A 27,245-nucleotide genomic window follows, 5' to 3' on the forward strand; every position below is an offset into this window, starting at 1 on the left:
GGGACTAGGGACAGGGCCTTTTCGCTTGTTGCCCCTCGGCATTGGAAGGCCATGGCTGAAGAGCTTCCCACGCTCCCTCCCTCCCTCAGTGTTTTTAACAAACCACTTTTTAAGGAGGCTTTTTAAGGCCCCCTCTTGGGTTATGTCTGGTAGCTTCTTTAGTTTTGAGTTGTTGTCATTTCCGTTTTTTAGCTTTTCAAAGGACGTAGAGTTTGAACTTGATAGTGATTGTGGTTTTGAACCTGACGATTGATTTGTTTCCTCCGTTTGGTTAATGTTCTTGTTTTTTCTCGTCCCTGATATGTGCCGTATAGGTGTGAGCTGGCCTGAGCCGTAGTGTACTGGAAGGGCGGGGTCTAAATTTTTGAAAGAAGGAATAATCCCGAAAAGGTTGAATGGGGATTCGAACTCGGGTACCCCCGGTCTCTATCCTCGCCACTCTAGCCCCTACGCTATCCCAGCGCTCAGGATTCCAAGGCTCAGAACAGTCCTAAGAACATCGCAAGAGCCCTGCTGGCTCAGGCCCAAGGAAGCCCATCTAGTCCAGCATCCTCTTTCACACAGTGGCCTCCCACATGCCAATGGAAGCAAACAGGCTGCAGTTGAGGGCACGGCCTCTCTCCTGCTCTTACTCCCCTGCAAAAAACTGAGACTCAGAGGCATCCTGCCCTTCAGCCTGGAGGTGGCCTATAGCCCGCCCTCCCACTAGCAGCCCTTGAGAGACCTCTCCTCCATCAAGTGATGCATGCCCCTCTTGAAGAGATGCTTCAATAGTAGGGCCACGGGGGGTGGGGGGCATCTTGGGGCCCTCTTGGGGCCTCCAAAATCTGCTGCCTTATGCTACCGCCCCATCTGGCTTCACCTCAAGGGCTCCTCCCAGACACAGCTGCCGCATCGACAAAGGCTTTTCTCCTCAGACAAGCCCTCCAGAGCTACCTCAGAAGGCCAACTGCCCAAACCCAAACAATTCTCTCCCCTCCACTCCTCAAGATTCTCTTTGTATCAGGGACCCTGCTTCCCACTGGACGCTATTCATGACACTCAAGCAGGAGCTGGGTCTTGTGGCAGCAAGCATGACTTGTCCCCTTAGCGAAGCAGGGCCCACCCTGGTTGCATATGAACGGGAGACTTGATGTCTGAGCACTGTTAGCTATTCCCCTCAGGGGATGGAGGAGGAGCAGAAGGTTGCAAGTGCCCTCCCGCTCCCTGCCTTCTCCAAGAGAGATTCCTTCCTGCCTGCAATCCTGGAGAAGCCGCTGCCACTCTGAGAAGACAATACTCAGCTAGATAGACCAATGGTCTGACTCGGTATATGGCAGCTTCATGTGTTGCTATGTTCCTATCCTTGCCAAGAATGCTGGAGGAGGGGACCTTGATCTGATACAGATCGGTACTTTTGAGCCTTCTGATCATTTAAGGGAGATCTGTCATTCTTTCACAATTAAGATGTCGTAAATGAGGAGCCAGCCTGGTGAGCGTGGTGTAGTGCTTAGAGTGCAGGACTAGGACCGGGGAGACCCGAGTTCAAATCCCCATTCAGCCATGATACTCTAAATGAAGAGCCAGCGTGCTCTAGTGGTTAGAGTGCTGCACTAGGACCGGGGAGACCTGGGTTCATATCCCCATTCAGACAGGATACTTGCTGGGTTACTCTGGGCCAGTCGCTTCTCTCTCAGCCTAAGCTACTTCACAGGGTTGTTGCGAGGAGAAACCTAAGTATGTAGTACACCTCTCTGGGCTCCTTGGAGGAAGAGCGGCCTATACATGTCATAAAGAACAAAAGAAAGGAAGAATGTACACTTGACTTTCAGTGGACTGCAGAGTTTCTGCTTTTGGTTTTGCTTTTTAAAAGAGGCGACCACGCAAGAGTGATTAGCCCCACTCAACTATAGATGAATGCATGGAATATTAGATGAGAGATATTGAGGTTGTACACGACCTCCTTTTCCGGGGCTGGAGGAGGCCAGGGGGACGGCGAGATGGCTCTTGCAGTTCCCCCCCGCCCACGAACATTTCTCCTGCCCCACTGGCGGCCCGGTGCTCCCAGAGGTGTGCCCCACTCAGAGCACTCTGAGTCACACCTTCAAGACTCTACAGGGCTTGGGGCCGGGGAAGCTGTTGGAGCGCATTTGCCCCTATTAATTTTCCAGGGCCCTCCGTTCATCATCTCAGGCCCTTTTCTGCTCGCTCATGGCCCCGCTACTAACAGAGATCCTCTTTGTGGGGACTAGGGACAGGGCCTTTTCGCTTGTTGCCCCTCGGCATTGGAAGGCCATGGCTGAAGAGCTTCCCACGCTCCCTCCCTCCCTCAGTGTTTTTAACAAACCACTTTTTAAGGAGGCTTTTTAAGGTCCCCTCTTGGGTTATGTCTGGTAGCTTCTTTAGTTTTGAGTTGTTGTCATTTCCATTTTTTAGCTTTTCAAGGGACGTAGGGTTTGAACTTGATAGTGATTGTGGTTTTGAACCTGACGATTGATTTGTTTCCTCCGTTTGGTTAATGTTCTTGTTATTTCTCGTCCCTGATATGTGCCGTATTGCTGTGAGCTGGCCCGAGCAGTAGTGTACTGGAGGGGCGGGGTCTAAATTTTTGAAAGAAGGAATAATCCCGAAAAGGTTGAATGGGGATTCGAACTCGGGTACCCCCGGTCTCTATCCTCGCCACTCTAACCCCTACGCTATCCCAGCACTCAGGATTCCAAGGCTCAGAACAGTCCTAAGAACATCGCAACAGCCCTGCTGGCTCAGGCCCAAGGAAGCCCATCTAGTCCAGCATCCTCGGATGTAACTTGGGTGGACGATTTGGCCCGTCGTGGGACAACGAGGACCAGCGCGCACCACAGCCTTTGTCTGAGGAGGTTTCTCGTGGCCCTGGGACGCGTCAGTCGTTACTACACGCTACATCTGGGAATCGAGGCAAGAGCCTGAGGGAGAGGCAAGAAATCCAGAGACGTCTTTGGTGAGTACCCCAAGCCCAAGTAGGGGAACAAAAGGGGGGGGGAAAGCCCAGGGAGGGGCATTCTTTCATCCCGAGAAGAGGGGAGAAGGCAAAATTACCCAAGCAGGGGCAATTTAAGCCAAAGTCCCGAAGGGGGGGGGTGCAATTTAAGCCAAAGAGCCTGAGGGAGAGGCGACTGAGTCAAAAATAAACGGCCCAAGCACAAGCAAGCTAGGGGGTAGACCATGGGGAGCAGAAATAGCAAGCACATGAAATCTGAAAGGATTTCTTGCACGCCCTTGGAATGTGTGTTGAAGCATTGGAAGATCCTCACAGGGGATAGCAATGCTCTTAAAAAAATATATGTTGAAACGTCTCTGTGTAGAAGTGTGGCCAACTTATCGGCTTGGCGATGGCACCACCTACTGGCCACGTACAGGAAGTGTTGATCAATCTTTAATTTTAGAATTGTTGGTATATTGTTCAAAAAATGGAAAGTATGAAGAACACCGTTATGTTCAGCCATTCATGGAATTATGGTGCAGACCTCTGTTGGCCGTGGACTGTGGGCTAATGCCTGCAGGGAATTCTTCTGGACTATTTCCCTTACAGTCTTGCCCTTCCACTCCCCTCACCCCTTCCGCACCTCCCCCTCCTCCACCCTATCCCAAGCCCTAGGAATGTCCAGAAGATGATTGTGTTCAACCTATTTACCCACCCCCACCACAACCTCAACTTATTCCCCAGCCTCAGCTGCTTCAAATTCCCAATGTACCAGATGTACAGAGAGCACCCTCTCCAGGAAGGGGGGAGGGCATAGGTTTGGTTGACTTAGAGGGGGAAGATACATTGGGGCCACTTCCTACACCTTTGACACCTTTGGGAATGGGGGCGGGCATAGGTTTGGTTGATTTGGGAACGACACCATTGCAACGTTTAAAGAAAGATTTGGAAGCCTTGGATTTAGCTATTGTGCCTACTAACAGCGGTACCGTTTCCCTTACAAACCCCCAAATCAGCCCCGTTGCCTGGCATACTAGGAGTAAAAGCAGCAGCAGAGTCCCAATTTTAGCCCCATTGAGGGAAACTTTAACTGCCACAGGGAACCGAACATTAGTCCATGTTCCCTTTTCATCTGCAGATTTAATGAATTGGAAGCTGCAAACTAAATCACTTAGAGAAGACCCAGTAGCCTGCTCTAGTCTATTTGAGTCTGTGTTTGCTACTCACAAACCTATATGGGCAGATATCCAGCAAATGGCTGGCTCTTTGCTTACAGCAGAGGAACGACGCCTCCTTTTGCAGAAAGCTACCCAGTTAGCCACTAACATGGGGGCCCGTCAGACACCAGTTGTTGCAGCAGCAGAACTATATCCCTTGCAGGATCCTAACTGATGCTGGGAGTGCCGCTTTGGACACTTTTCGCCAGCTCTTTCTGAAGGCTCTCAACACTTGTGTGCCTAGACATACAAATCTGAACAGACTTCATCAGACCTTTCAGGGTCCAAATGAATCGCCAGGAGACTTTCTGGAAAGGCTTGAAAAATGCCTTCGCCAATTCACGTCCCTGGACCTTAAATCTCCAGAAGCAGAACATATTTTGAGAGCAGCATTTTTGGCTCAGAGTGCACAGGACATTAGAAAGAGACTGAATAAGTGAGATGCACCTTTGACCATGGCTCTCGACTCTTTAGTGGAGGCAGCCTACCGTGTCTATACACAGAGAGAGAACCCAGACCCAGAGTCAGAAAAAGAGAAGGAGAAGGAAAGGGAGAAGGAGAAAGAAAAAGAGAAGGAGAAGGAAAGGGAGAAGGAGAAAGAAAAAGAAAGGGAGAAGGAGAAAGAAAAGGAAAAGGAGAAGGAGAAGAAAGTTGGAGGAAGTAAACCACATATCCTATATGCTGGTCGAGGAAAGGGGGCCCAGCAGGGGCCGGGAAGAGCATCCCCTCGACAGGGATCTCCATATTGTTACCATTGCGGAAATCCAAACCATTGGGTCCGGAACTGTCCGACCCGGTTTCAAGGACCGCAGCCATTTCCACAGCAAATGCCCTATTGGCAGACAGCCTCGGCTGTCCAGCCACAGCAGCATTTCCAGTCACAGCAGCAGTTCCAACAATTTCAGCCGCAACAGCAGTTTCAACCACAACAATTTCAACCCCAGCAGCAGGGGGGCCAGCAGTTCCAATCCCAACAGCAGCCCTACCAGTCCAGTCCCCAGAGTCCCTATCAACAAAGGAACTCCAGATAGGACAGGCCGGGGGAAACAGCTGTATTGGCGACTTGCCGAACACTTTCACCCACAGAACCCCTGGTGGCCTGCAGAGTGGGCTCTGGAGCAAATGCTCAGACTGTTTCAATGTTAGTAGATTCCGGCGCCACTCATTCAGTCTTAATTACTCCAAAAGGGGCTACCCCAAGCAGCCGTTCCACCTTTGTGGAAGGAGCCACGGGTGCTTCAGCAAAACATCACTTTTTGGAAGCCATACCCTTTGAATGCGCAAGGTCACAAGGACAACATTCCTTCCTGCACATGCCTCAGTGCCCTGGTGGCGCAGTGGTAAAACTGCCGCCCTAGTGGCGCAGTGGTAAAACTGCAGCCCCTGGTGGCGCAGTGGTAAAACTGCCGCCCTGTAACCAGAAGGTTACAAGTTCGATCCTGACCAGGGGCTCAAGGTTGACTCAGCCTTCCATCCTTCCGAGGTAGGTAAAATGAGTACCCAGAATGTTGGGGGCAATATGCTAAAATCATTGTAAAACGCTTAGAGAGCTCTGGCTATAGAGCGGTATATAAATGTAAGTGCTATTGCTATTGCTATTGCTGTGAATCTATTGGGCAGAGATTTATTGTGTGCCATGCGGGCTACCTTATCTTTCGCCCCAGACCAAATCACCATGGAAATTCCTGATTCAGAAACCTGGGCAGTTCAAGCTAGAGTGATGGGTCTTTTCCCACCCATGCTTGCACCATTAATTGATTTACAAGTACCAGAGACAGTGTGGGCCAAGGAGGGAGTGCCAGGCAAAGCAAAATATGCCCCACCAGTGACAATTCGATTGAAACCAAACACCCAGCCTGTTGCAATACCACAGTATCCCTTAAGGAAGGGAGGCGCAGAGGGATTAAAACCAATTGTTGATGCCTTCATAGCCAATGGAATCTTAGTTCCCAGCCAAAGCGCATGGAATTCCCCGATCATTGCAATTCCAAAACCAGACGGTAGATGGCGCCTGGTACAAGACCTAAGAGCAGTAAATGCCTGTGTGGAACCTCTACACACAATTTTGCCAAATCCACACACTATAATGACAGCTGTGCCACCACAAATGACTACTTTTACTGTTCTGGACTTGAAGGATGCTTTTTTTTTTTGCATATCTTTAGCGCCAGAATCACAACCAATATTTGCACTAGAAAGGCACGACCCGAAAACGCATGTAAAAGTCGGGCTCCAATGGTCTCGTCTGCCACAAGGGTTAAATTCCGCGCCCCATTTGTTCAGCGATGCGTTGAGGGAGGAATTGGGCAGGTGGACACCCCCAGAAGGCGAGGAAGGCAAGGATTTTGTGTTGCTGCAGTTTCTAGACGATTTGTTCCTAGCCACAACCTCAAAGGAGCTCAATTTGATCCTTACCATTTCACTTTTGCTCCATCTAGCGGATGCAGGCTTTCATCCATCAAAATCTAAAGCGCAGGTGGCCTTACCCCAAGTTAAATATATGGGGCTTTTACTCAGCCAAGGACAGAAGTCTCTTTTGCCAGAGCGAAAAGAGGCCATTTGCAGAATAGCCCCACCCTCCAATCGCCGTCAGTTGCGTTCATTCATTGGAATGGCTAATTTTTGCCGCCAATGGATTCATGGGTTTGCAGCTTTAGCCCAACCTCTGTATGATGCACTTTCTGGAGGAGAAAATGACAGCTTTACATGGACAGCAGACTGCCAATCTGCTTTCATGAAGATAAAGGCAGCTCTTGCGAGTGCTCCAGCACTTGGACTGCCAGACTACAACAAAGTTTTCTACTTATTTGCTTCTGAGAGTCAGGGAACAGCATCTGGGATACTTACACAAACCCTGGGCAAAGATCATCGCCCAATTGCATATTTTTCTTCCAAACTAGATGGCGTGGCCCAAGGTTGGCCTCCTTGCTTGAGGGCCCTGGCCGCAGCGGCTGTCATTTTGGAAGAAGCTCTGAAATTCATTCTAGGTTCCAAGACTAAACTGTATGTTCCACACTCAGTTCTTACATTGCTGGAGAACAGAGCAAACCAATGGCTGACACCTGCACGCATGGCTAAGTACCAAGCCATTTTTATCGAATCTCCAGAGCTTTCCATTCATCACTGCACTGCATTAAATCCAGCAACCCTTTTACCACAAAACATGTCAGAACCAGACCCTCCTTTGCATGATTGTCAGCAATTTCTGGACTATCATTGCTCAGCCAGACCAGACCTGACTGATATTCCACTATCAGATGCAGATCTCACATTTTATACAGATGGGAGCAGTTTTATGGACAATGGGGTCAGGAGGGCTGGCTACGCCGTTGTTACCATACATGCTACAGTGGAAGCTAACTTATTACCCCCTGGGACCTCAGCTCAGTTGGCAGAACTGATCGCCTTGACTAGAGCTTTGCTGTTAGCCCAGGACCAGAAAGTCAATATCTTCACTGATTCAAAGTATTCCTTCTCGGTAGTACATGCACATGCCGCCATCTGGCGGGAGAGAGGGTTCAATACCGCTGATGGGTCACCAATAAAGCATGGTGGCCAGATTTTGGAACTTCTAGATGCTATACTTTTGCCAAGCAAAGTTGCAGTTATGCATTGCCCAGGGCATCAGAGAAGGGACACTGAGATTGCCCAAGGCAATGCCAGAGCAGATCACGCAGCCAAAACAGCAGCTCTGCTGCCACCCCCACCCACAGTATCTATGTTACCACTTATTCCAGCTTTCCCTTTGCTTCAACCTCAGGATCACCCTTTCCCAATGACAGGAGAGGACGTGTCTACTTTAAATGACCTTTTGCAAAACACTGAATGGACCCAGACTGAGAATGGAGCTATCCATACTTCAGGCCAACAGTTTTTTTCATATGACACCACCATGGCCTTAGTTAAGCAAGCCCATCTTACTACACACTTGGGAAGGGACAGACTATATGAGCTTTTAGTCACATATTTTTACCACCCTCAATCGAGAGCAATGGTAACCACCACTGTCAATGCATGTGTGGTTTGTATTAAGAACAATCTAGCTCCACCAAGGAGAGCAAGACCACGCGGTCTGCTCAGGACAGGAACAGCCCCAGGTGACTCTTGGCAATTAGACTTCACTGACATGCCTAGAGCTGGAATGTATAAGCACTTGCTATTGTTTATTGACAATTTCACTGGGTGGTCAGAAGGATTTGCTTGTAAGACAAACAAGACAAAGGAAGTCACCAAGAGGCTTCTACAAGACATTATACCGAGATTTTTCACTGCCTAGACATTTAGATTCGGATCAAGGACCACATTTTACCTCTACAGTCATACAGGAGGTAGCCACAGCCTTGGGAATTCGCTATCATTTACATACACCTTGGCGGCCCACTTCTTCCGGGAGAGTAGAGGCCTCAAATCGGATCTTGAAGACACACCTGAGGAAGATATGTCAAGAACTATCGCTAAAATGGCCAGACGCCTTGCCTCTGGCCCTTTTTCGCATGCGCATCACACCGCGGGGGCGTAGTGGGCTCTCACCATTTGAAGCCCTGTATGGGAGAGTGTGTTCTCTAAATCCTCTATCTGCTGATGTATCTGACTTACATGTCAGGGGAGAAGAATTGCTGAAACAACATGTAGTTGGCATTGCGGCTGCCTTGTCTTCTCTTTCTTCTCATTTACAGGCAACGCAACGGCCGCCACTAGAGGGACCACAACACCCTTTCCAACCAGGCGATCAGGTGTACCTTGAGAAATGGCAGAAGCCTAACCTAGAGCCACGGTGGATGGGCCCGTTTACAGTGCTCCTAGTGACCCAAACTGCAGTTCGTCTCTCTGGATCAAAGACTTGGACCCATCACACCTGCGTGAGATTCGCGCCTACCCCAGCGAAGGAACCAGAAGACAACAACAACAACTGGACAGTGACCAAGCGTGGAGACCTGAGACTCACTTTACGCAAACAGCCACCACCAAAACCCCCACCAGAGCCTCTTTCCCTTGAAGACACTCTGGCAGTGTGGGAAGCAATGGATGAAGGACACTTTTAATTTTCCCAAACATTTTTCTTGCAAAGAACAATATTTTTATATATATTTTTTCCCCTCTTCTTTTATTTTTTTTTCCTGTACAAAGGGAGGATGTATCTCTTTTGGTGTTTATCATGTTATTTCTTGTGTACATGGTCAATTCAACACCCACACGCTCCACTTTTACAGACTTTAGCTGACATTGCCAACTTAAATGACTGCTGGCTATGCAGTCACATGGCAAGCACAGAAGGGGATATTTTAAATGTAGTGGCCATTCCAGTCACACTTGGCTGGTGGATTACTTATCCACAAACCACAGAACAGCCCCAATATTTTTCAAATTACACTACATATTGGTCTTGGGGAAAACACAGAGAAACAATTCACTTCCAGGGAAGAAGCATTAGTTATAATCGCTATGGATACACTAAAAGGGAAACTCTCAACAGAAATGCCCTTGGTATCCCGGATATTAAGCTTTCAAGCCACGGCTTACATCCTATCTGCATTGAAAATAGAAATGGTACAGGGAAGTTTTTGGGAGTTAATCCCTACCACAGCTGTACACACATAGTGTCCTTTAACAGCACGGACGGAACATGGTTCTCTCAACACAGAGAGAACGAACTAGAGTGTTTTCATATTCCTCTTGATTTAGGAATACCTACTTCTCTTAGAGAATTTCTTTTTCTTAACTTCACAGACTCAGAGTGGATCACTGTTTCAAAAGCCCTGAACCTTTATAATTCTTCCATATATCTTACAAAAGGTCTTGGCCTTTGTCAACAGGCAAACCAAATTGATCATGTTTGTGAAGGCTCTAGTTTTAACACGCACACGCCTTGGTTTGACATCTGGGTGACTATTGCATGTGCTTATCCAGAGAAAGTGTCAAAAACATGGAAGCATTTGTTTAGCAATACAGGTAAAGATATTGTGGATTTGTGTAGCCATTATGTCAATTTACCTCGTTCAGGAAACAACTTAATTGTTGCCTTACCTGCAGGCCTTTATTGGGTCTGTGGGAACAGAGCCTATCGTGCATTACCCCCAGGATGGACAGGCAGATGTGCACCAGCCCATTTAGCACCTACCATTTATGTGAAACCTTCACTTAATGCATCACAAGTTCTTAATCTTGGAAGCTTGTTACACAGAACACGAAGACAAGCCAAAATCAATTATGTTCCAAATCCTTTAGCTACACGAAACACAAAGTTCCATCAATGGACAAGAACCATACTACCTAGGTTAGGAGTAAATCAACTAGAAAAAGCTATAATAAATATTTCCAGACAAATCGAACTCTCATTTAACCAGACTCTGTTAGCCTTAACTGATATGGGTACAGAGATAAATTCATTAGGAGAAGTAGTCAGGCAAAATCGTAGAGCTTTAGATATTCTCACAGCTCAAGAGGGAGGAGCTTGTGCAGTTCTAGGTGAGGTTTGTTGTTTTTATGTCAATGAGACTGGATCTATCGCTGCTCATGTTCAAAATCTTAAAGATCAACTTCAAATATGGCATAACATGGGAAAGGAAAACCCTATGGATATATGGGCATGGCTCACTTCTTGGTTACCCAATTGGGGATTGTGGGCACAGAAGATAATCATAATTATCGTATGTATTTGTCTTTTATTGATAATCACATGTTGCTGCTTGCAATGCATTCCAACTTTAATTCAATTGTTTATGAAAGCTTTTAGACCCCGCCACAGTTTGGGACCTAAATACACATCCGTACCTTTACAAGCGTTAATGAGGGCATCCTGAAGCATCCTGAAGATTCAGGATGATCTAATTGTTTCAGGGGGGAATTGATGTGTTTTAGTAAACCAAAGCTACTCCATTTTGTTAGTAAACCAAAGAAACTCTCTTTTGAAAGCTAAAAAGCTCTAACTCAGAGAAACCTCAGCAAGGCCAAGGACACAGACTCTGCAACATTGCTTTAACAATAGCCGTCACTACTCTTATCTCTCTAGCTCGCATAGTAGCAATTGCAATGCTAACCAAGCTAGATTCCCATGAGAAACGCTTGAAATGCTAACGCTGAAGAAAGAGGGGATCTAACCATATTAGGGAAATCACCTGATGGACGATAGTCAAGTCACGCATGCGTGCTTGAAAGGGGTTAGGTCACAGTTGGTATGTGCATTAGGGTCAAGAGCCTTTTTGCATTCATGTTGTTGTTTGTATAAAAGGAAATCTCTAGCTGTAACTCATTGTATTCAATGTGATGCGTGAGCTACATTGTCTACCTTGCTGTCGCGAAGCAATAAAGCCTCTGATTGATTCCCTTGAGTCTGTTTGATTGGCTAAAATGCGGACCCAAGTCGAGCCGGGTATTCACATCATTTCACACAGTGGCCTCCCACATGCCAATGGAAGCCCACAGGCTGCAGTTGAGGGCACGGCCTCTCTCCTGCTCTTACTCCCCTGCAAAAAACTGGGACTCAGAGGCATCCTGCCCTTCAGCCTGGAGGTGGCCTATAGCCCGCCCTCCCACTAGCAGCCCTTGAGAGACCTCTCCTCCATCAAGTGATGCATGCCCCTCTTGAAGAGATGCTTCAATAGTAGGGCCACGGGGGGTGGGGGGCATCTTGGGGCCCTCTTGGGGCCTCCAAAATCTGCTGCATTATGCTACCGCCCCATCTGGCTTCACCTCAAGGGCTCCTCCCAGACACAGCTGCCGCATCGACAAAGGCTTTTCTCCTCAGACAAGCCCTCCAGAGCTACCTCCGAAGGCCAACTGCCAAAACCCAAACAATTCTCTCCCCTCCACTCCTCAAGATTCTCTTTGTATCAGGGACCCTGCTTCCCACTGGACGCTATTCATGACACTCAAGCAGGAGCTGGGTCTTGTGGCAGCAAGCATGACTTGTCCCCTTAGCGAAGCAGGGCCCACCCTGGTTGCATATGAAGGGGAGACTTGATGTCTGAGCACTGTTAGCTATTCCCCTCAGGGGATGGAGGAGGAGCAGAAGGTTGTAAGTGCCCTCCCGCTCCCTGCCTTCTCCAAGAGAGATTCCTGCCTGCAATCCTGGAGAAGCCGCTGCCACTCTGTGAAGACAATACTCAGCTCGATAGACCAATGGTCTGACTCGGTATATGGCAGCTTCATGTGTTGCTATGTTCCTATCCTTGCCAAGAATGCTGGACCAGGGGACCTTGATCTGATACAGATCGGTACTTCTGAGCCTTCTGATCATTTAAGGGAGATCTGTCATTCTTTCACAATGAAGACATTGTAAATGAGGAGCCAGCGTGGTGAGCGTGGTGTAGTGCTTAGAGTGCAGGACTAGGACCGGGGAGACCCGAGTTCAAATCCCCATTCAGCCAGGATACTCTAAATGAAGAGCCAGCGTGCTGTAGTGGTTAGAGTGCTGCACTAGGACCAGGGAGAGCCGAGTTCATATCCCCATTCAGACAGGATACTTGCTGGGTGACTCTGGGCCAGTCGCTTCTCTCTCAGCCTAAGCTACTTCACAGGGTTGTTGTGAGGAGAAACCTAAGTCTGTAGTACACTGCTCTGGGCTCCTTGGAAGAAGAGCGGGCTATACATGTCATAAAGAACAAAAGAAAGGAAGAATGTACACTTGACTTTCAGTGGACTGCAGAGTTTCTGCTTTTGGTTTTGCTTTTTAAAACAGGCGACCATGCAAGAGTGATTAGCCCCACTCAACTATAGATGAATGCATGGAATATTAGATGAGAGATATTGAGGTTGTACACGACCTCCTTCGCCGGGACTGGAGGAGGCCAGGGGGACGGCGAGATGGCTCCTGCAGTCCCCCCCCGCCCGCCCACGAACGTTTCTCCTGCCCCACTGGTGCTCCCAGAGGTGTGCCCCACTCAGAGCACTCTGAGTCACACCTTCAAGACTCTACAGGGCTTGGGGCCGGGGAAGCTGTGTGAGCGCATTTGCCCATATTAATTTTCCAGGGCCCTCCCCGTTCATCGTCTCAGGCCCTGCTCTGCTCGCTCATGGCCCCGCTACTAACAGAGATCCTCTTTGTGGGGACTAGGGACAGGGCCTTTTCGCTTGTTGCCCCTCGGCATTGGAAGGCCCTGGCTGAAGCCCTGGCTGAAGAGCTTCCCACGCTCCCTCCCTCCCTCCCTCCCTCAGTGTTTTTAACAAACCACTTTTTAAGGAGGTTTTTTAAGGCCCCCTCTTGGGTTATGTCTGGGAGGTTCTTTAGTTTTGAGTTGTTATCATTTCCGTTTTTTAGCTTTTCAAAGGAAGTGAACTTGATAGTGATTGTGCTTTTGAACCTGACGATGGATTTGTTTCCTCCGTTTGGTTAATGTTCTTGTTTTTTCTCGTCTCTGATATGTGTCGTATTGCTGTGAGCTGGCCCGAGCCGTAGTGTACTGGAGGGGCGGGGTCTAAATTTTTGAAAGAAGGAATAATCCCGAAAAGGTTGAATGGGGATTCGAACTCGGGTACCCCCGGTCTCTATCCTCGCCACTCTAACCCCTACGCTATCCCAGCGCTCAGGATTCCAAGGCTCAGAACAGTCCTAAGAACATCGCAACAGCCCTGCTGGCTCAGGCCCAAGGGAGCCCATCTAGTCCAGCATCCTCTTTCACACAGTGGCCTCCCACATGCCAATGGAAGCCCACAGGCTGCAGTTGAGGGCACGGCCTCTCTCCTGCTCTTACTCCCCTGCAAAAAACTGGGACTCAGAGGCATCCTGCCCTTCAGCCTGGAGGTGGCCTATAGCCCGCCCTCCCCCTAGCAGCCCTTGAGAGACCTCTCCTCCATCAAGTGATGCATGCCCCTCTTGAAGAGATGCTTCAATAGTAGGGCCACGGGGGGTGGGGGGCATCTTGGGGCCCTCTTGGGGCCTCCAAAATCTGCTGCCTTATGCTACCGCCCCATCTGGCTTCATGTCAAGGGCTCCTCCCAGACACAGCTGCCGCATCGACAAAGGCTTTTCTCCTCAGACAAGCCCTCCAGAGCTACCTCAGAAGGCCAACTGCCAAAACCCAAACAATTCTCTCCCCTCCACTCCTCAAGATTCTCTTTGTATCAGGGACCCTGCTTCCCACTGGACGCTATTCATGACACTCAAGCAGGAGCTGGGTCTTGTGGCAGCAAGCATGACTTGTCCCCTTAGCGAAGCAGGGCCCACCCTGGTTGCATATGAAGGGGAGACTTGATGTCTGAGCACTGTTAGCTATTCCCCTCAGGGGATGGAGGAGGAGCAGAAGGTTGCAAGTGCCCTCCCGCTCCCTGCCTTCTCCAAGAGAGATTCCTGCCTGCAATCCTGGAGAAGCCGCTGCCACTCTGTGAAGACAATACTCAGCTCGATAGACCAATGGTCTGACTCGGTATATGGCAGCTTCATGTGTTGCTATGTTCCTATCCTTGCCAAGAATGCTGGACGAGGGGACCTTGATCTGATACACATCGGTACTTCTGAGCCTTCTGATCATTTAAGGGAGATCTGTCATTCTTTCACAATTAAGACATTGTAAATGAGGAGCCAGCGTGGTGAGCGTGGTGTAGTGCTTAGAGTGCAGGACTAGGACCGGGGAGACCCGAGTTCAAATCCCCATTCAGCCAGGATACTCTAAATGAAGAGCCAGCGTGCTGTAGTGGTTAGAGTGCTGCACTAGGACCGGGGAGAGCCGAGTTCATATCCCCATTCAGACAGGATACTTGCTGGGTGACTCTGGGCCAGTCGCTTCTCTCTCAGCCTAAGCTACTTCACAGGGTTGTTGTGAGGAGAAACCTAAGTCTGTAGTACACCGCTCTGGGCTCCTTGGAAGAAGAGCGGGCTATACATGTCATAAAGAACAAAAGAAAGGAAGAATGTACACTTGACTTTCAGTGGGCTGCAGAGTTTCTGCTTTTGGTTTTGCTTTTTAAAAGAGGCGACCACGCAAGAGTGATTAGCCCCACTCAACTATAGATGAATGCATGGAATATTAGATGAGAGATATTGAGGTTGTACACGACCTCCTTTGCCGGGGCTGGAGGAGGCCAGGGGGACGGCGAGATGGCTCCTGCAGTCCCCCCCCCCGCCCGCCCACGAACGTTTCTCCTGCCCCACTGGCGCTCCCAGAGGTGTGCCCCACTCAGAGCACTCTGAGTCACACCTTCAAGACTCTACAGGGCTTGGGGCCGGGGAAGCTGTCGGAGCGCATTTGCCCATATTAATTTTCCAGGGCCCTCCCCGTTCATCGTCTCAGGCCCTGCTCTGCTCGCTCATGGCCCCGCTACTAACAGAGATCCTCTTTGTGGGGACTAGGGACAGGGCCTTTTCGCTTGTTGCCCCTCGGCATTGGAAGGCCCTGGCTGAAGAGCTTCCCACGCTCCCTCCCTCCCTCAGTGTTTTTAACAAACCACTTTTTAAGGAGGCTTTTTAAGGCCCCCTCTTGGGTTATGTCTGGTAGCTTCTTTAGTTCTGAGTTGTTGTCATTTTCGTTTTTTAGCTTTTCAAAGGACGTAGAGTTTGAACTTGATAGTGATTGTGGTTTTGAACCTGACGATTGATTTGTTTCCTCCGTTTGGTTAATGTTCTTGTTTTTTCTCGTCCCTGATATGTGCCGTATTGCTGTGAGCTGGCCCGAGCCGTAGTGTACTGGAGGGGCGGGGTCTAAATTGTTGAAAGAAGGAATAATCCCGAAAAGGTTGAATGGGGATTCGAACTCGGGTACCCCCGGTCTCTATCCTCGCCACTCTAACCCCTACGCTATCCCAGCGCTCAGGATTCCAAGGCTCAGAACAGTCCTAAGAACATCGCAACAGCCCTGCTGGCTCAGGCCCAAGGGAGCCCATCTAGTCCAGCATCCTCTTTCACACAGTGGCCTCCCACATGCCAATGGAAGCCCACAGGCTGCAGTTGAGGGCACGGCCTCTCTCCTGCTCTTACTCCCCTGCAAAAAACTGGGACTCAGAGGCATCCTGCCCTTCAGCCTGGAGGTGGCCTATAGCCCGCCCTCCCCCTAGCAGCCCTTGAGAGACCTCTCCTCCATCAAGTGATGCATGCCCCTCTTGAAGAGATGCTTCAATAGTAGGGCCACGGGGGGTGGGGGGCATCTTGGGGCCCTCTTGGGGCCTCCAAAATCTGCTGCCTTATGCTACCGCCCCATCTGGCTTCATGTCAAGGGCTCCTCCCAGACACAGCTGCCGCATCGACAAAGGCTTTTCTCCTCAGACAAGCCCTCCAGAGCTACCTCAGAAGGCCAACTGCCAAAACCCAAACAATTCTCTCCCCTCCACTCCTCAAGATTCTCTTTGTATCAGGGACCCTGCTTCCCACTGGACGCTATTCATGGCACTCAAGCAGGAGCTGGGTCTTGTGGCAGCAAGCATGACTTGTCCCCTTAGCGAAGCAGGGCCCACCCTGGTTGCATATGAACGGGAGACTTGATGTGTGAGCACTGTTAGCTATTCCCCTCAGGGGATGGAGGAGGAGCAGAAGGTTGCAAGTGCCCTCCCGCTCCCTGCCTTCTCCAAGAGAGATTCCTGCCTGCAATCCTGGAGAAGCCGCTGCCACTCTGTGAAGACAATACTCAGCTCGATAGACCAATGGTCTGACTCGGTATATGGCAGCTTCATGTGTTGCTATGTTCCTATCCTTGCCAAGAATGCTGGACCAGGGGACCTTGATCTGATACAGATCGGTACTTCTGAGCCTTCTGATCATTTAAGGGAGATCTGTCATTCTTTCACAATTAAGACATTGTAAATGAGGAGCCAGCGTGGTGAGCGTGGTGTAGTGCTTAGAGTGCAGGACTAGGACCGGGGAGACCCGAGTTCAAATCCCCATTCAGCCAGGATACTCTAAATGAAGAGCCAGCGTGCTTTAGTGGTTAGAGTGCTGCACTAGGACCGGGGAGAGCCGAGTTCATATCCCCATTCAGACAGGATACTTGCTGGGTGACTCTGGGCCAGTCGCTTCTCTCTCAGCCTAAGCTACTTCACAGGGTTGTTGTGAGGAGAAACCTAAGTCTGTAGTACACCGCTCTGGGCTCCTTGGAAGAAGAGCGGGCTATACATGTCATAAAGAACAAAAGAAAGGAAGAATGTACACTTGACTTTCAGTGGACTGCAGAGTTTCTGCTTTTGGTTTTGCTTTTTAAAAGAGGCGACCACGCAAGAGTGATTAGCCCCACTCAACTATAGATGAATGCATGGAATATTAGATGAGAGATATTGAGGTTGTACACGACCTCCTTTGCCGGGGCTGGAGGAGGCCAGGGGGACGGCGAGATGGCTCCTGCAGTCCCCCCCCCGCCCGCCCACGAACGTTTCTCCTGCCCCACTGGCGCTCCCAGAGGTGTGCCCCACTCAGAGCACTCTGAGTCACACCTTCAAGACTCTACAGGGCTTGGGGCCGGGGAAGCTGTCGGAGCGCATTTGCCCATATTAATTTTCCAGGGCCCTCCCCGTTCATCGTCTCAGGCCCTGCTCTGCTCGCTCATGGCCCCGCTACTAACAGAGATCCTCTTTGTGGGGACTAGGGACAGGGCCTTTTCGCTTGTTGCCCCTCGGCATTGGAAGGCCCTGGCTGAAGAGCTTCCCACGCTCCCTCCCTCCCTCAGTGTTTTTAACAAACCACTTTTTAAGGAGGCTTTTTAAGGCCCCCTCTTGGGTTATGTCTGGTAGCTTCTTTAGTTTTGAGTTGTTGTCATTTTCGTTTTTTAGCTTTTCAAAGGACGTACAGTTTGAACTTGATAGTGATTGTGGTTTTGAACCTGACGATTGATTTGTTTCCTCCGTTTGGTTAATGTTCTTGTTTTTTCTCGTCCCTGATATGTGCCGTATTGCTGTGAGCTGGCCCGAGCCGTAGTGTACTGGAGGGGCGGGGTCTAAATTGTTGAAAGAAGGAATAATCCCGAAAAGTTTGAATGGGGATTCGAACTCGGGTACCCCCGGTCTCTATCCTCGCCACTCTAACCCCTACGCTATCCCAGCGCTCAGGATTCCAAGGCTCAGAACAGTCCTAAGAACATCGCAACAGCCCTGCTGGCTCAGGCCCAAGGGAGCCCATCTAGTCCAGCATCCTCTTTCACACAGTGGCCTCCCACATGCCAATGGAAGCCCACAGGCTGCAGTTGAGGGCACGGCCTCTCTCCTGCTCTTACTCCCCTGCCAAAAACTGGGACTCAGAGGCATCCTGCCCTTCAGCCTGGAGGTGGCCTATAGCCCGCCCTCCCACTAGCAGCCCTTGAGAGACCTCTCCTGCATCAAGTGATGCATGCCCCTCTTGAAGAGATGCTTCAATAGTAGGGCCACGGGGGGTGGGGGGCATCTTGGGGCCCTCTTGGGGCCTCCAAAATCTGCTGCCTTATGCTACCGCCCCATCTGGCTTCATGTCAAGGGCTCCTCCCAGACACAGCTGCCGCATCGACAAAGGCTTTTCTCCTCAGACAAGCCCTCCAGAGCTACCTCAGAAGGCCAACTGCCAAAACCCAAACAATTCTCTCCCCTCCACTCCTCAAGATTCTCTTTGTATCAGGGACCCTGCTTCCCACTGGACGCTATTCATGACACTCAAGCAGGAGCTGGGTCTTGTGGCAGCAAGCATGACTTGTCCCCTTAGCGAAGCAGGGCCCACCCTGGTTGCATATGAACGGGAGACTTGATGTGTGAGCACTGTTAGCTATTCCCCTCAGGGGATGGAGGAGGAGCAGAAGGTTGCAAGTGCCCTCCCGCTCCCTGCCTTCTCCAAGAGAGATTCCTGCCTGCAATCCTGGAGAAGCCGCTGCCACTCTGTGAAGACAATACTCAGCTCGATAGACCAATGGTCTGACTCGGTATATGGCAGCTTCATGTGTTGCTATGTTCCTATCCTTGCCAAGAATGCTGGACGAGGGGACCTTGATCTGATACACATCGGTACTTCTGAGCCTTCTGATCATTTAAGGGAGATCTGTCATTCTTTCACAATTAAGACATTGTAAATGAGGAGCCAGCGTGGTGAGCGTGGTGTAGTGCTTAGAGTGCAGGACTAGGACCGGGGAGACCCGAGTTCAAATCCCCATTCAGCCAGGATACTCTAAATGAAGAGCCAGCGTGCTGTAGTGGTTAGAGTGCTGCACTAGGACCGGGGAGAGCCGAGTTCATATCCCCATTCAGACAGGATACTTGCTGGGTGACTCTGGGCCAGTCGCTTCTCTCTCAGCCTAAGCTACTTCACAGGGTTGTTGTGAGGAGAAACCTAAGTCTGTAGTACACCGCTCTGGGCTCCTTGGAAGAAGAGCGGGCTATACATGTCATAAAGAACAAAAGAAAGGAAGAATGTACACTTGACTTTCAGTGGACTGCAGAGTTTCTGCTTTTGGTTTTGCTTTTTAAAAGAGGCGACCACGCAAGAGTGATTAGCCCCACTCAACTATAGATGAATGCATGGAATATTAGATGAGAGATATTGAGGTTGTACACGACCTCCTTTGCCGGGGCTGGAGGAGGCCAGGGGGACGGCGAGATGGCTCCTGCAGTCCCCACCCCCCGCCCGCCCACGAACGTTTCTCCTGCCCCACTGGCGCTCCCAGAGGTGTGCCCCACTCAGAGCACTCTGAGTCACACCTTCAAGACTCTACAGGGCTTGGGGCCGGGGAAGCTGTCGGAGCGCATTTGCCCATATTAATTTTCCAGGGCCCTCCCCGTTCATCGTCTCAGGCCCTGCTCTGCTCGCTCATGGCCCCGCTACTAACAGAGATCCTCTTTGTGGGGACTAGGGACAGGGCCTTTTCGCTTGTTGCCCCTCGGCATTGGAAGGCCCTGGCTGAAGAGCTTCCCATGCTCCCTCCCTCCCTCAGTGTTTTTAACAAACCACTTTTTAAGGAGGCTTTTTAAGGCCCCCTCTTGGGTTATGTCTGGTAGCTTCTTTAGTTTTGAGTTGTTGTCATTTTCGTTTTTTAGCTTTTCAAAGGACGTAGAGTTTGAACTTGATAGTGATTGTGGTTTTGAACCTGACGATTGATTTGTTTCCTCCGTTTGGTTAATGTTCTTGTTTTTTCTCGTCCCTGATATGTGCCGTATTGCTGTGAGCTGGCCCGAGCCGTAGTGTACTGGAGGGGCGGGGTCTAAATTGTTGAAAGAAGGAATAATCCCGAAAAGTTTGAATGGGGATTCGAACTCGGGTACCCCCGGTCTCTATCCTCGCCACTCTAACCCCTACGCTATCCCAGCGCTCAGGATTCCAAGGCTCAGAACAGTCCTAAGAACATCGCAACAGCCCTGCTGGCTCAGGCCCAAGGAAACCCATCTAGTCCAGCATCCTCTTTCACACAGTGGCCTCCCACATGCCAATGGAAGCCCACAGGCTGCAGTTGAGGGCACGGCCTCTCTCCTGCTCTTACTCCCCTGCAAAAAACTGGGACTCAGAGGCATCCTGCCCTTCAGCCTGGAGGTGGCCTATAGCCCGCCCTCCCACTAGCAGCCCTTGAGAGACCTCTCCTCCATCAAGTGATGCATGCCCCTCTTGAAGAGATGCTTCAATAGTAGGGCCACGGGGGGTGGGGGGCATCTTGGGGCCCTCTTGGGGCCTCCAAAATCTGCTGCCTTATGCTACCGCCCCATCTGGCTTCATGTCAAGGGCTCCTCCCAGACACAGCTGCCGCATCGACAAAGGCTTTTCTCCTCAGACAAGCCCTCCAGAGCTACCTCAGAAGGCCAACTGCCAAAACCCAAACAATTCTCTCCCCTCCACTCCTCAAGATTCTCTTTGTATCAGGGACCCTGCTTCCCACTGGACGCTATTCATGACACTCAAGCAGGAGCTGGGTCTTGTGGCAGCAAGCATGACTTGTCCCCTTAGCGAAGCAGGGCCCACCCTGGTTGCATATGAACGGGAGACTTGATGTCTGAGCACTGTTAGCTATTCCCCTCAGGGGATGGAGGAGGAGCGGAAGGTTGCAAGTGCCCTCCCGCTCCCTGCCTTCTCCAAGAGAGATTCCTGCCTGCGATCCTGGAGAAGCCGCTGCCACTCTGAGAAGACAATACTCAGCTAGATAGACCAATGGTCTGACTTGGTATATGGCAGCTTCATGTGTTGCTATGTTCCTATCCTTGCCAAGAATGCTGGACCAGGGGACCTTGATCTGATACAGATTGGTACTTCTGAGCCTTCTGATCATTTAAGGGAGATCTGTCATTCTTTCACAATTAAGACATTGTAAATGAGGAGCCAGGGTGGTGAGCATGGTGTAGTGCTTAGAGTGCAGGACTAGGACCGGGGAGACCCGAGTTCAAATCCCCATTCAGCCAGGATACTCTAAATGAAGAGCCAGCGTGCTATAGTGGTTAGAGTGCTGCACTAGGACTGGGGAGACCCGGGTTCATATCCCCATTCAGCCAGGTCAAGATCAGAAGTGGCATGGAGAAGCCCGGGCCAGTGAGTGCTTGTCATTAACTTCCTCTCTTCTAGCCCTTAAGGAGAATTTTTTTCTCTCCACTCTTTTTATTCAGGCTTTTGTCCGTTGAGATGCTGCCTGCTCTCCTCTTAAACTGCAACTGTGTTTGCTCTCTCTATAGGTTGTTTTCATTGAAATTTCACTATTTTTTTTAATCTTGTTGTTAACACCCTGGGGTCTTAGGATGCAGGGCAGTATAAAAATACAAATAAATCCACTCTTTGAAAGGAGGCCATCAAGGGTCTGAGGAAACATGCCTTTCAGATCTTTGAAACAGGTTTGCTCCTTGTCAACTACCTTGGCCAAGGCAAAAAGGCAACAACTCGGCCCAGTAACTCCACCCTGTTCTCCCTGCATATGAAATCACCGCGGATTCCTCCCTTCCATACTCACAGCATCCCACTCACATGGAACAATAGTTCGCCCTTTTGTTTTTTAAATGAAAGCTGACATTTTTTCAGGGTGGCTTTTTTGTTGTGTGAATCTTGCCAATTTCTGTGGAACACAGGAAGCTGCCTTACACAGTATTATATATACTGTATATTTATGTTGCTCAGTATTGTCTACACCAGGGATTCTCAAACTTGGGTCCTCAGGTGTTATTGGACTTCAACTCCCATAATCCCCAGCCTCAGTGGCCTTTGGTTGGGGATTATGGGAGTTGAAGTCCAATAACACCTGAGGACCCAAGTTTGAGAATCTCTGGCTACACAGACTGGCAGTGGCTTCTCCAAGCTTGCAGGCAAGAGTCTCTCTCAGCCGGATCTGGGAGATGCTGCCAGGGAGGGGACTTTCAATCTTCCACATGCAAGCATGTAGTTTCTCTCTGCTTGTGAAATGGCAGGATACATGCAGCTTGGATTACGCAGATGAGGAGCAGGGGACCCGAAGGCGGTTTCCACTTCCTTACCACAACTCTGCTGCACTCCGGCATCCATTTTGCCACCTCATCGAGTGTCCGGCTGTGGTCAGAGTATCTGGCTGTGGCATTGAATATTGCCTGCCAGTGCTCCTGGCACTTGCTGCAAATGGAAAGACAGGAGAAGCAGTCAAACCCCACAGACCAGGCATGCTCAGCTTCTACACTGGGGGGAGCACTTTCTTCTCCAGACAGTCATCCAGGCTCATGCACTGACCCTCTACCAGGTCAAAACACTCCATAGCTTTGCGGTGCAAGATTCACAGTTGTGGAGCACATGCTATCAAGCAGCGCACTACACACACGTGTATCTATCATATCCCTGCTAGTTCACAACGAAAAACAGAGTTGTAAAAGCTACAGTGTAGTAGAAATATCTGTATTTCTTACCAATAGGAAAGAAAAAATATGTTCTTTACGTGACACTGGGGCCAAATGCTTAACCATACCTTGATCACTACTATTCACATATTCTACTCTTCAACAAAAGTTCTCAAAGCGGTTTGAAAAGTTTGGAAGGGCTGCCAGGGCCAAGGCAAGACTCTCCAAGGGGCCCAGCCCAGCCTGTGAGCCCCATATCGCCACCCCAGCCCTAGACTGCCCCCAGTTTCCATGTACTGTAGGCCAGGCCAGCAGGGAGGACAAAGGGGCACAACTGATGCATCTGCTGGGAAGCACACCCTGGGTTGCATCAGCAGCAGGGGGAAAGGTGCTCTTTGGGGAAGCCCCACAGATCCCCAAGGGGGTCACCCAAATTAGTACAAGCTCCAGCATGCTCCATACCTGAAAGGGTGTTTGAGGAGGTATAGCACCACCTCCTCAAGATGATCTACTGCCAAGACGGGGAAGGCTAGCAAGGCTATGTCTTGTCCATGTGGAACTCTGTCCTTCAACTGGATGAACAATTGGTCCAGAAGTTCCTCCAACTGTCAGGTAAGAAGAGGGTTATTCATAAGGCACTAGGAAGCAAGGCTGGCTCAAGGGCTTTCACCGTCCTAGGCAGGGTGGATGCAAAGGCATCACAAACTTCTCTACTTCGCTACCAAGAGTTTTCTGGAGCATCCTCTTGTTTGTGTGAGCAGCTAGTAATGAGGGAAGAGCACAAGCACTCGGATTCCTGTGCTGCTTCCTCAGTAGGGACTGGCATGAACCAAATGTACACCTTGCAACCTGTGTAATGTTACAGAGCATTGTGGGATACATGATCCGTTCACATGAACTGTGAATGCCAGACACAGTGCAAGAACTTGGACATGCAGGGCAGCTGCATTACCGCTGAGGTTGAACCAAACTGACCTAAGTCACCTAGAGATCTACATGACGGAAGATGGGTTTGGCGGGGGGCTGGTTTCTGGATCCCCTTTGTTTCTTAGCAGGTCTTATCTGGTAAATAGTGTCAATTATGGCATTTTAAAACCATGCCTGCCACTCAGGGGGAACAGACCTGACCAAGGGAGATGGTTGATTCTCAGTCCCTGCAGCGCCCTCTGCTGCTTGTAAATTAGAACTGGTAGACTGGAAGGATTCTGGCCTGTTCTCTCCATTTCCCGCCAAATTAGCTGAGGTACACTGAACCATTTTATAAGGGTCCCCTGCCACCATCTTAGGTGTAGTTGCACCTTTAAAAACACCCAGCGCCTTGATCACAGCCGAGGAGGGCAGTGGATTAGCTACTGGGCGCCTCTTACCTAGGAAAAGCCACTGCCCAGGGGACTCACAATTCTCCACAGTTTGTTCATAACGTTGGTGCTGGGCCCACGAGGAGCGAGTGAGGCACAGTCTCAGTGGGCGGCCTGATTCCCGGACCTCCTGAATTGCCGATGCTTGTGAAGGGGGTGGAGATAAAGCCAGTACGAGCGGCCCGCAGGTGGCCATATCTGGGGCTGAGGAACTCTCCACATCCAGGGTCAGGCACACAAACGGCCCGGAGGCGGCCGTGGCCGACTGGGAACAACGCAGCGAAGTCAGGCGCACGGACAGCCCGGAGGCGGCCGTGGCCAACAACTGTGCTTTCACTGAATGTGGCCCCCCTGGAAAGTCAGTGTGGGGGCCTCTCCCCTTCGGAAGGCGAACACTGTAGTCTGTTAATTGCCCTGATCACCACATGCAGCGAGGGAAGGGAGTAAGGGAAAACAGAGGGACCAGCAGAAGAAAGACAAAAGTAGGGTGTTTGTTTGTTTGAAAGTTATAACATATTCAAGGTAAGATGACAAGGGAATCAGAAAGGAGCAGTCATTAAGGAAACAATTAGAATTAGCAAAGACATGAGAGAAGGAAAAAGTCGCTGCCTGGAGCTTTTGAGGACAGAAAAGAACTGGGTGGGGTTATCCCCCTCGACTTCAAGTAGGCGTAGCTTTCTATTTCTGTCCAATGAACTGTCCTGCCTTGGAGCTTACGGGAAGGATAACCCAGAGGTGTCCTCGGTCCCAGCAACAGAGAAGGAATAGGGATGGGACCTCACTCATTCCATCCTAGGTTGGACAGCACCACTTCCTAGCAACCTACCTCCCATTGGGAGTCTCAGTCCTGCCATTGTCTTTCTATTGCTTGACCCTCTCTGGGTGGAGGAAGGAGAGCGGTCTGCTTTGGATTCACACACGATTGCCCTCCTAGGTGGACCCAGCATGAAAAGCCTGGCAGCGATCTGACACAGAGCCTGGTGCGATCAGGCCAGAGATGGAGTCACAGCAGAACCTGGAATCCATTTACTGTCTTTTCAGGCCCACATGTTTGTCACCAAACAGAATGCGGTTCTGTTTGGAGCAGGCCTTATGGCTTTAGCTGCCAAGAGGACAGTAGAAGTTCTGCTCTGGTGCTCTCCAAAGCAGCCTGGTACTCAGGAATGAGCAAGCGTGCAAGATCACCTGCTCTGGATCAAACAGCCATTAAGGACCCAGCTATGGGGGCAAATTTGAGCACTGCTAGCTGTAGCTGTTCCTTCCAATAATCAATCCCTGGCTACTTCTGGAACTATCTAGAGAACTCCATTTGGAAACTGCTGTGGCAAGTGAGCCAAAGGAACCTTTATCCCTGCCGGGGCCATCAATCTGGCTGTCTCTGAACTTCCTGGGGCTCTGATCCCACCGGGTAATGTTCTGCTTGGGTAATGAAGTTCAGTGATTTTGGCAGGCAGCAGATCTTGTTCCTTTCTGACTTGCGTTCTCCACGACGCAGGATGGGCAGGAGCTTGCACAGGTCTTCTGCCGCCATCTGCCTGATCTCTCCGTTGTCCTCTAAAGCACAGAGGCAAGTCACTGCCACCAGACGTCCAGTCAGCTCATCAAGCAGCTGTCCAGTTGTCTGAGGAAAGACACAGATTAATGGCTGTCAGGAGAAAAGGACCATCAGCTCCAAGAACAGGGACATTTTGCACCTCACACGCCACTTCTGACCAGCCTGCAAAACCCATCCGTGTTGCTCATTATCGGGTAATCACCTAGTGGGGAAGAGGTGGCTACAGGCTCATTTGCCCTTTGGCCGTGGACACACATCACCATTAAAAGAACCATTTGAATCTCTGGTGCCAGCAGTGAATAGCAGTGACAGTCAAGAGAAATCCACTGTCCAGTCTAACCTGTTCGTCTTTTTTAATTTGTGGATTGTGACTTACAATGGAGTCACAGCCCCATTGCCCATGTGTGTTGCAGGAGCAGCAGCATCACTACTTCTTCTTCTTTAAGTTCTTTTTAAAGAAGAGAAGAAGTACACAAAGAAAGAGACAGACAGGAATTAAAAGTGGGTCCCACGTGGATGTTTTGGGATAAAAGAGGGTCAGTTTGTTGCAAGGTGGTGGTCTTATTTGGGGGGGAGTTGTGTGATATCACCTGATTTAGAAGAAGACTGACTTCAGCCTCCTATATGTATGCATGGAGCCTGATTCTATGCATGCATATTCAGACGTCAATCTTGCTGAGCTCAATGGGTCTTCCACCTAGGCTAGATCCTGGGAATAGGATTGCAGCCCTAGACAGGACTGGGGAAAAATTGTTTTTTAAAAAAATAGGGAGAGTGAGATTTTGCAGCTGCTCACACAGTGGTGTGAAGAATTCCCCCACATGCTTTAGAGAGAGGAAGTGGTATGAAGCATGAGGAGATTCAAGGAGTTTTATTTCATGAACAACAGAGCTTTGGCAATCTGGCTTTGTGTTCTGAGGCAAAGGCGGGATTTGGGACATGGCACTCTGTCTCTAAGCTGTGATGTACGTACAAGGATAACACAGGGGGATTGCTGGAGAGCTGCTATCAGGTCTAAGAATATGCCTCGCAAAGACCCCAGTTCAAATCTCATCTCAACCATGGAGTCGCTTGGCTGCTTTGGCAAGCTTCTCTCAGCCTCAGCCCCACTAGCTGCCACCTAGTTATCATAATAGTGGCCGACCTTTGCAGGGTTGTTGCAGAGTCTCCTGAGATCACTTCTGTGAAGTGCACTAAATACTCTAGACATGCTATGTAGGTGCTAAGCATTCTGGTGGCTTATTGCATGCCGGGTGCCTTGCATGATGGGCCTGGGAGGGGAAGCCTTGAGAGGGGCTGGGAGTGCTGTGTTGCCTAAAGGGCTCCACCAAGGAACTCACATCAGACTTGACTGGTGTGAGGATCCTGAAGAACTTCTGGAGAGCCTTCAGTCTGATCTCCAGGTCTTCACTCTTCAGGCCGAGGAGGACAGAAGCAAGTTCAACAACCAGCTTTTCCTCGCTTCAGCCTTCTGGGAGGATACCGATTGAGAAACTGACGGACTGCTCCAGGTCTCTAAAAAGGAGGAGAGAGAGCAA

General features: G+C 50.1%; 1 protein-coding gene across 4 annotated transcripts in view; it reads right to left on the minus strand.

The window, feature by feature from the left end:
• The window catches only part of LOC128322623 (uncharacterized), a 90,288-nt gene extending 64,803 nt beyond the window's left edge, over window positions 1-25,485 (minus strand). For 2 of the 4 annotated variants that reach the window (XM_053244230.1, XM_053244225.1), the window contains exons 1-3: window positions 23,770-25,485; window positions 23,257-23,399; window positions 22,465-22,576 (exon numbers count right to left, since the gene is read on the minus strand). The gene's annotated coding sequence lies outside the window, so the exon portion shown is untranslated. The remainder of the gene's footprint in view (window positions 1-22,464; window positions 22,577-23,256; window positions 23,400-23,769) is intronic. The other 2 variants (XM_053244227.1, XM_053244226.1) reach the window with 2 other exon arrangements.
• Between the last annotated feature and the right edge of the window lie 1,760 nt (window positions 25,486-27,245).

This window comes from Hemicordylus capensis, chromosome 4, assembly GCF_027244095.1.
Source record: "Hemicordylus capensis ecotype Gifberg chromosome 4, rHemCap1.1.pri, whole genome shotgun sequence".
In the NCBI taxonomy this organism is placed as follows: Eukaryota; Metazoa; Chordata; class Lepidosauria; order Squamata; family Cordylidae; genus Hemicordylus; species Hemicordylus capensis.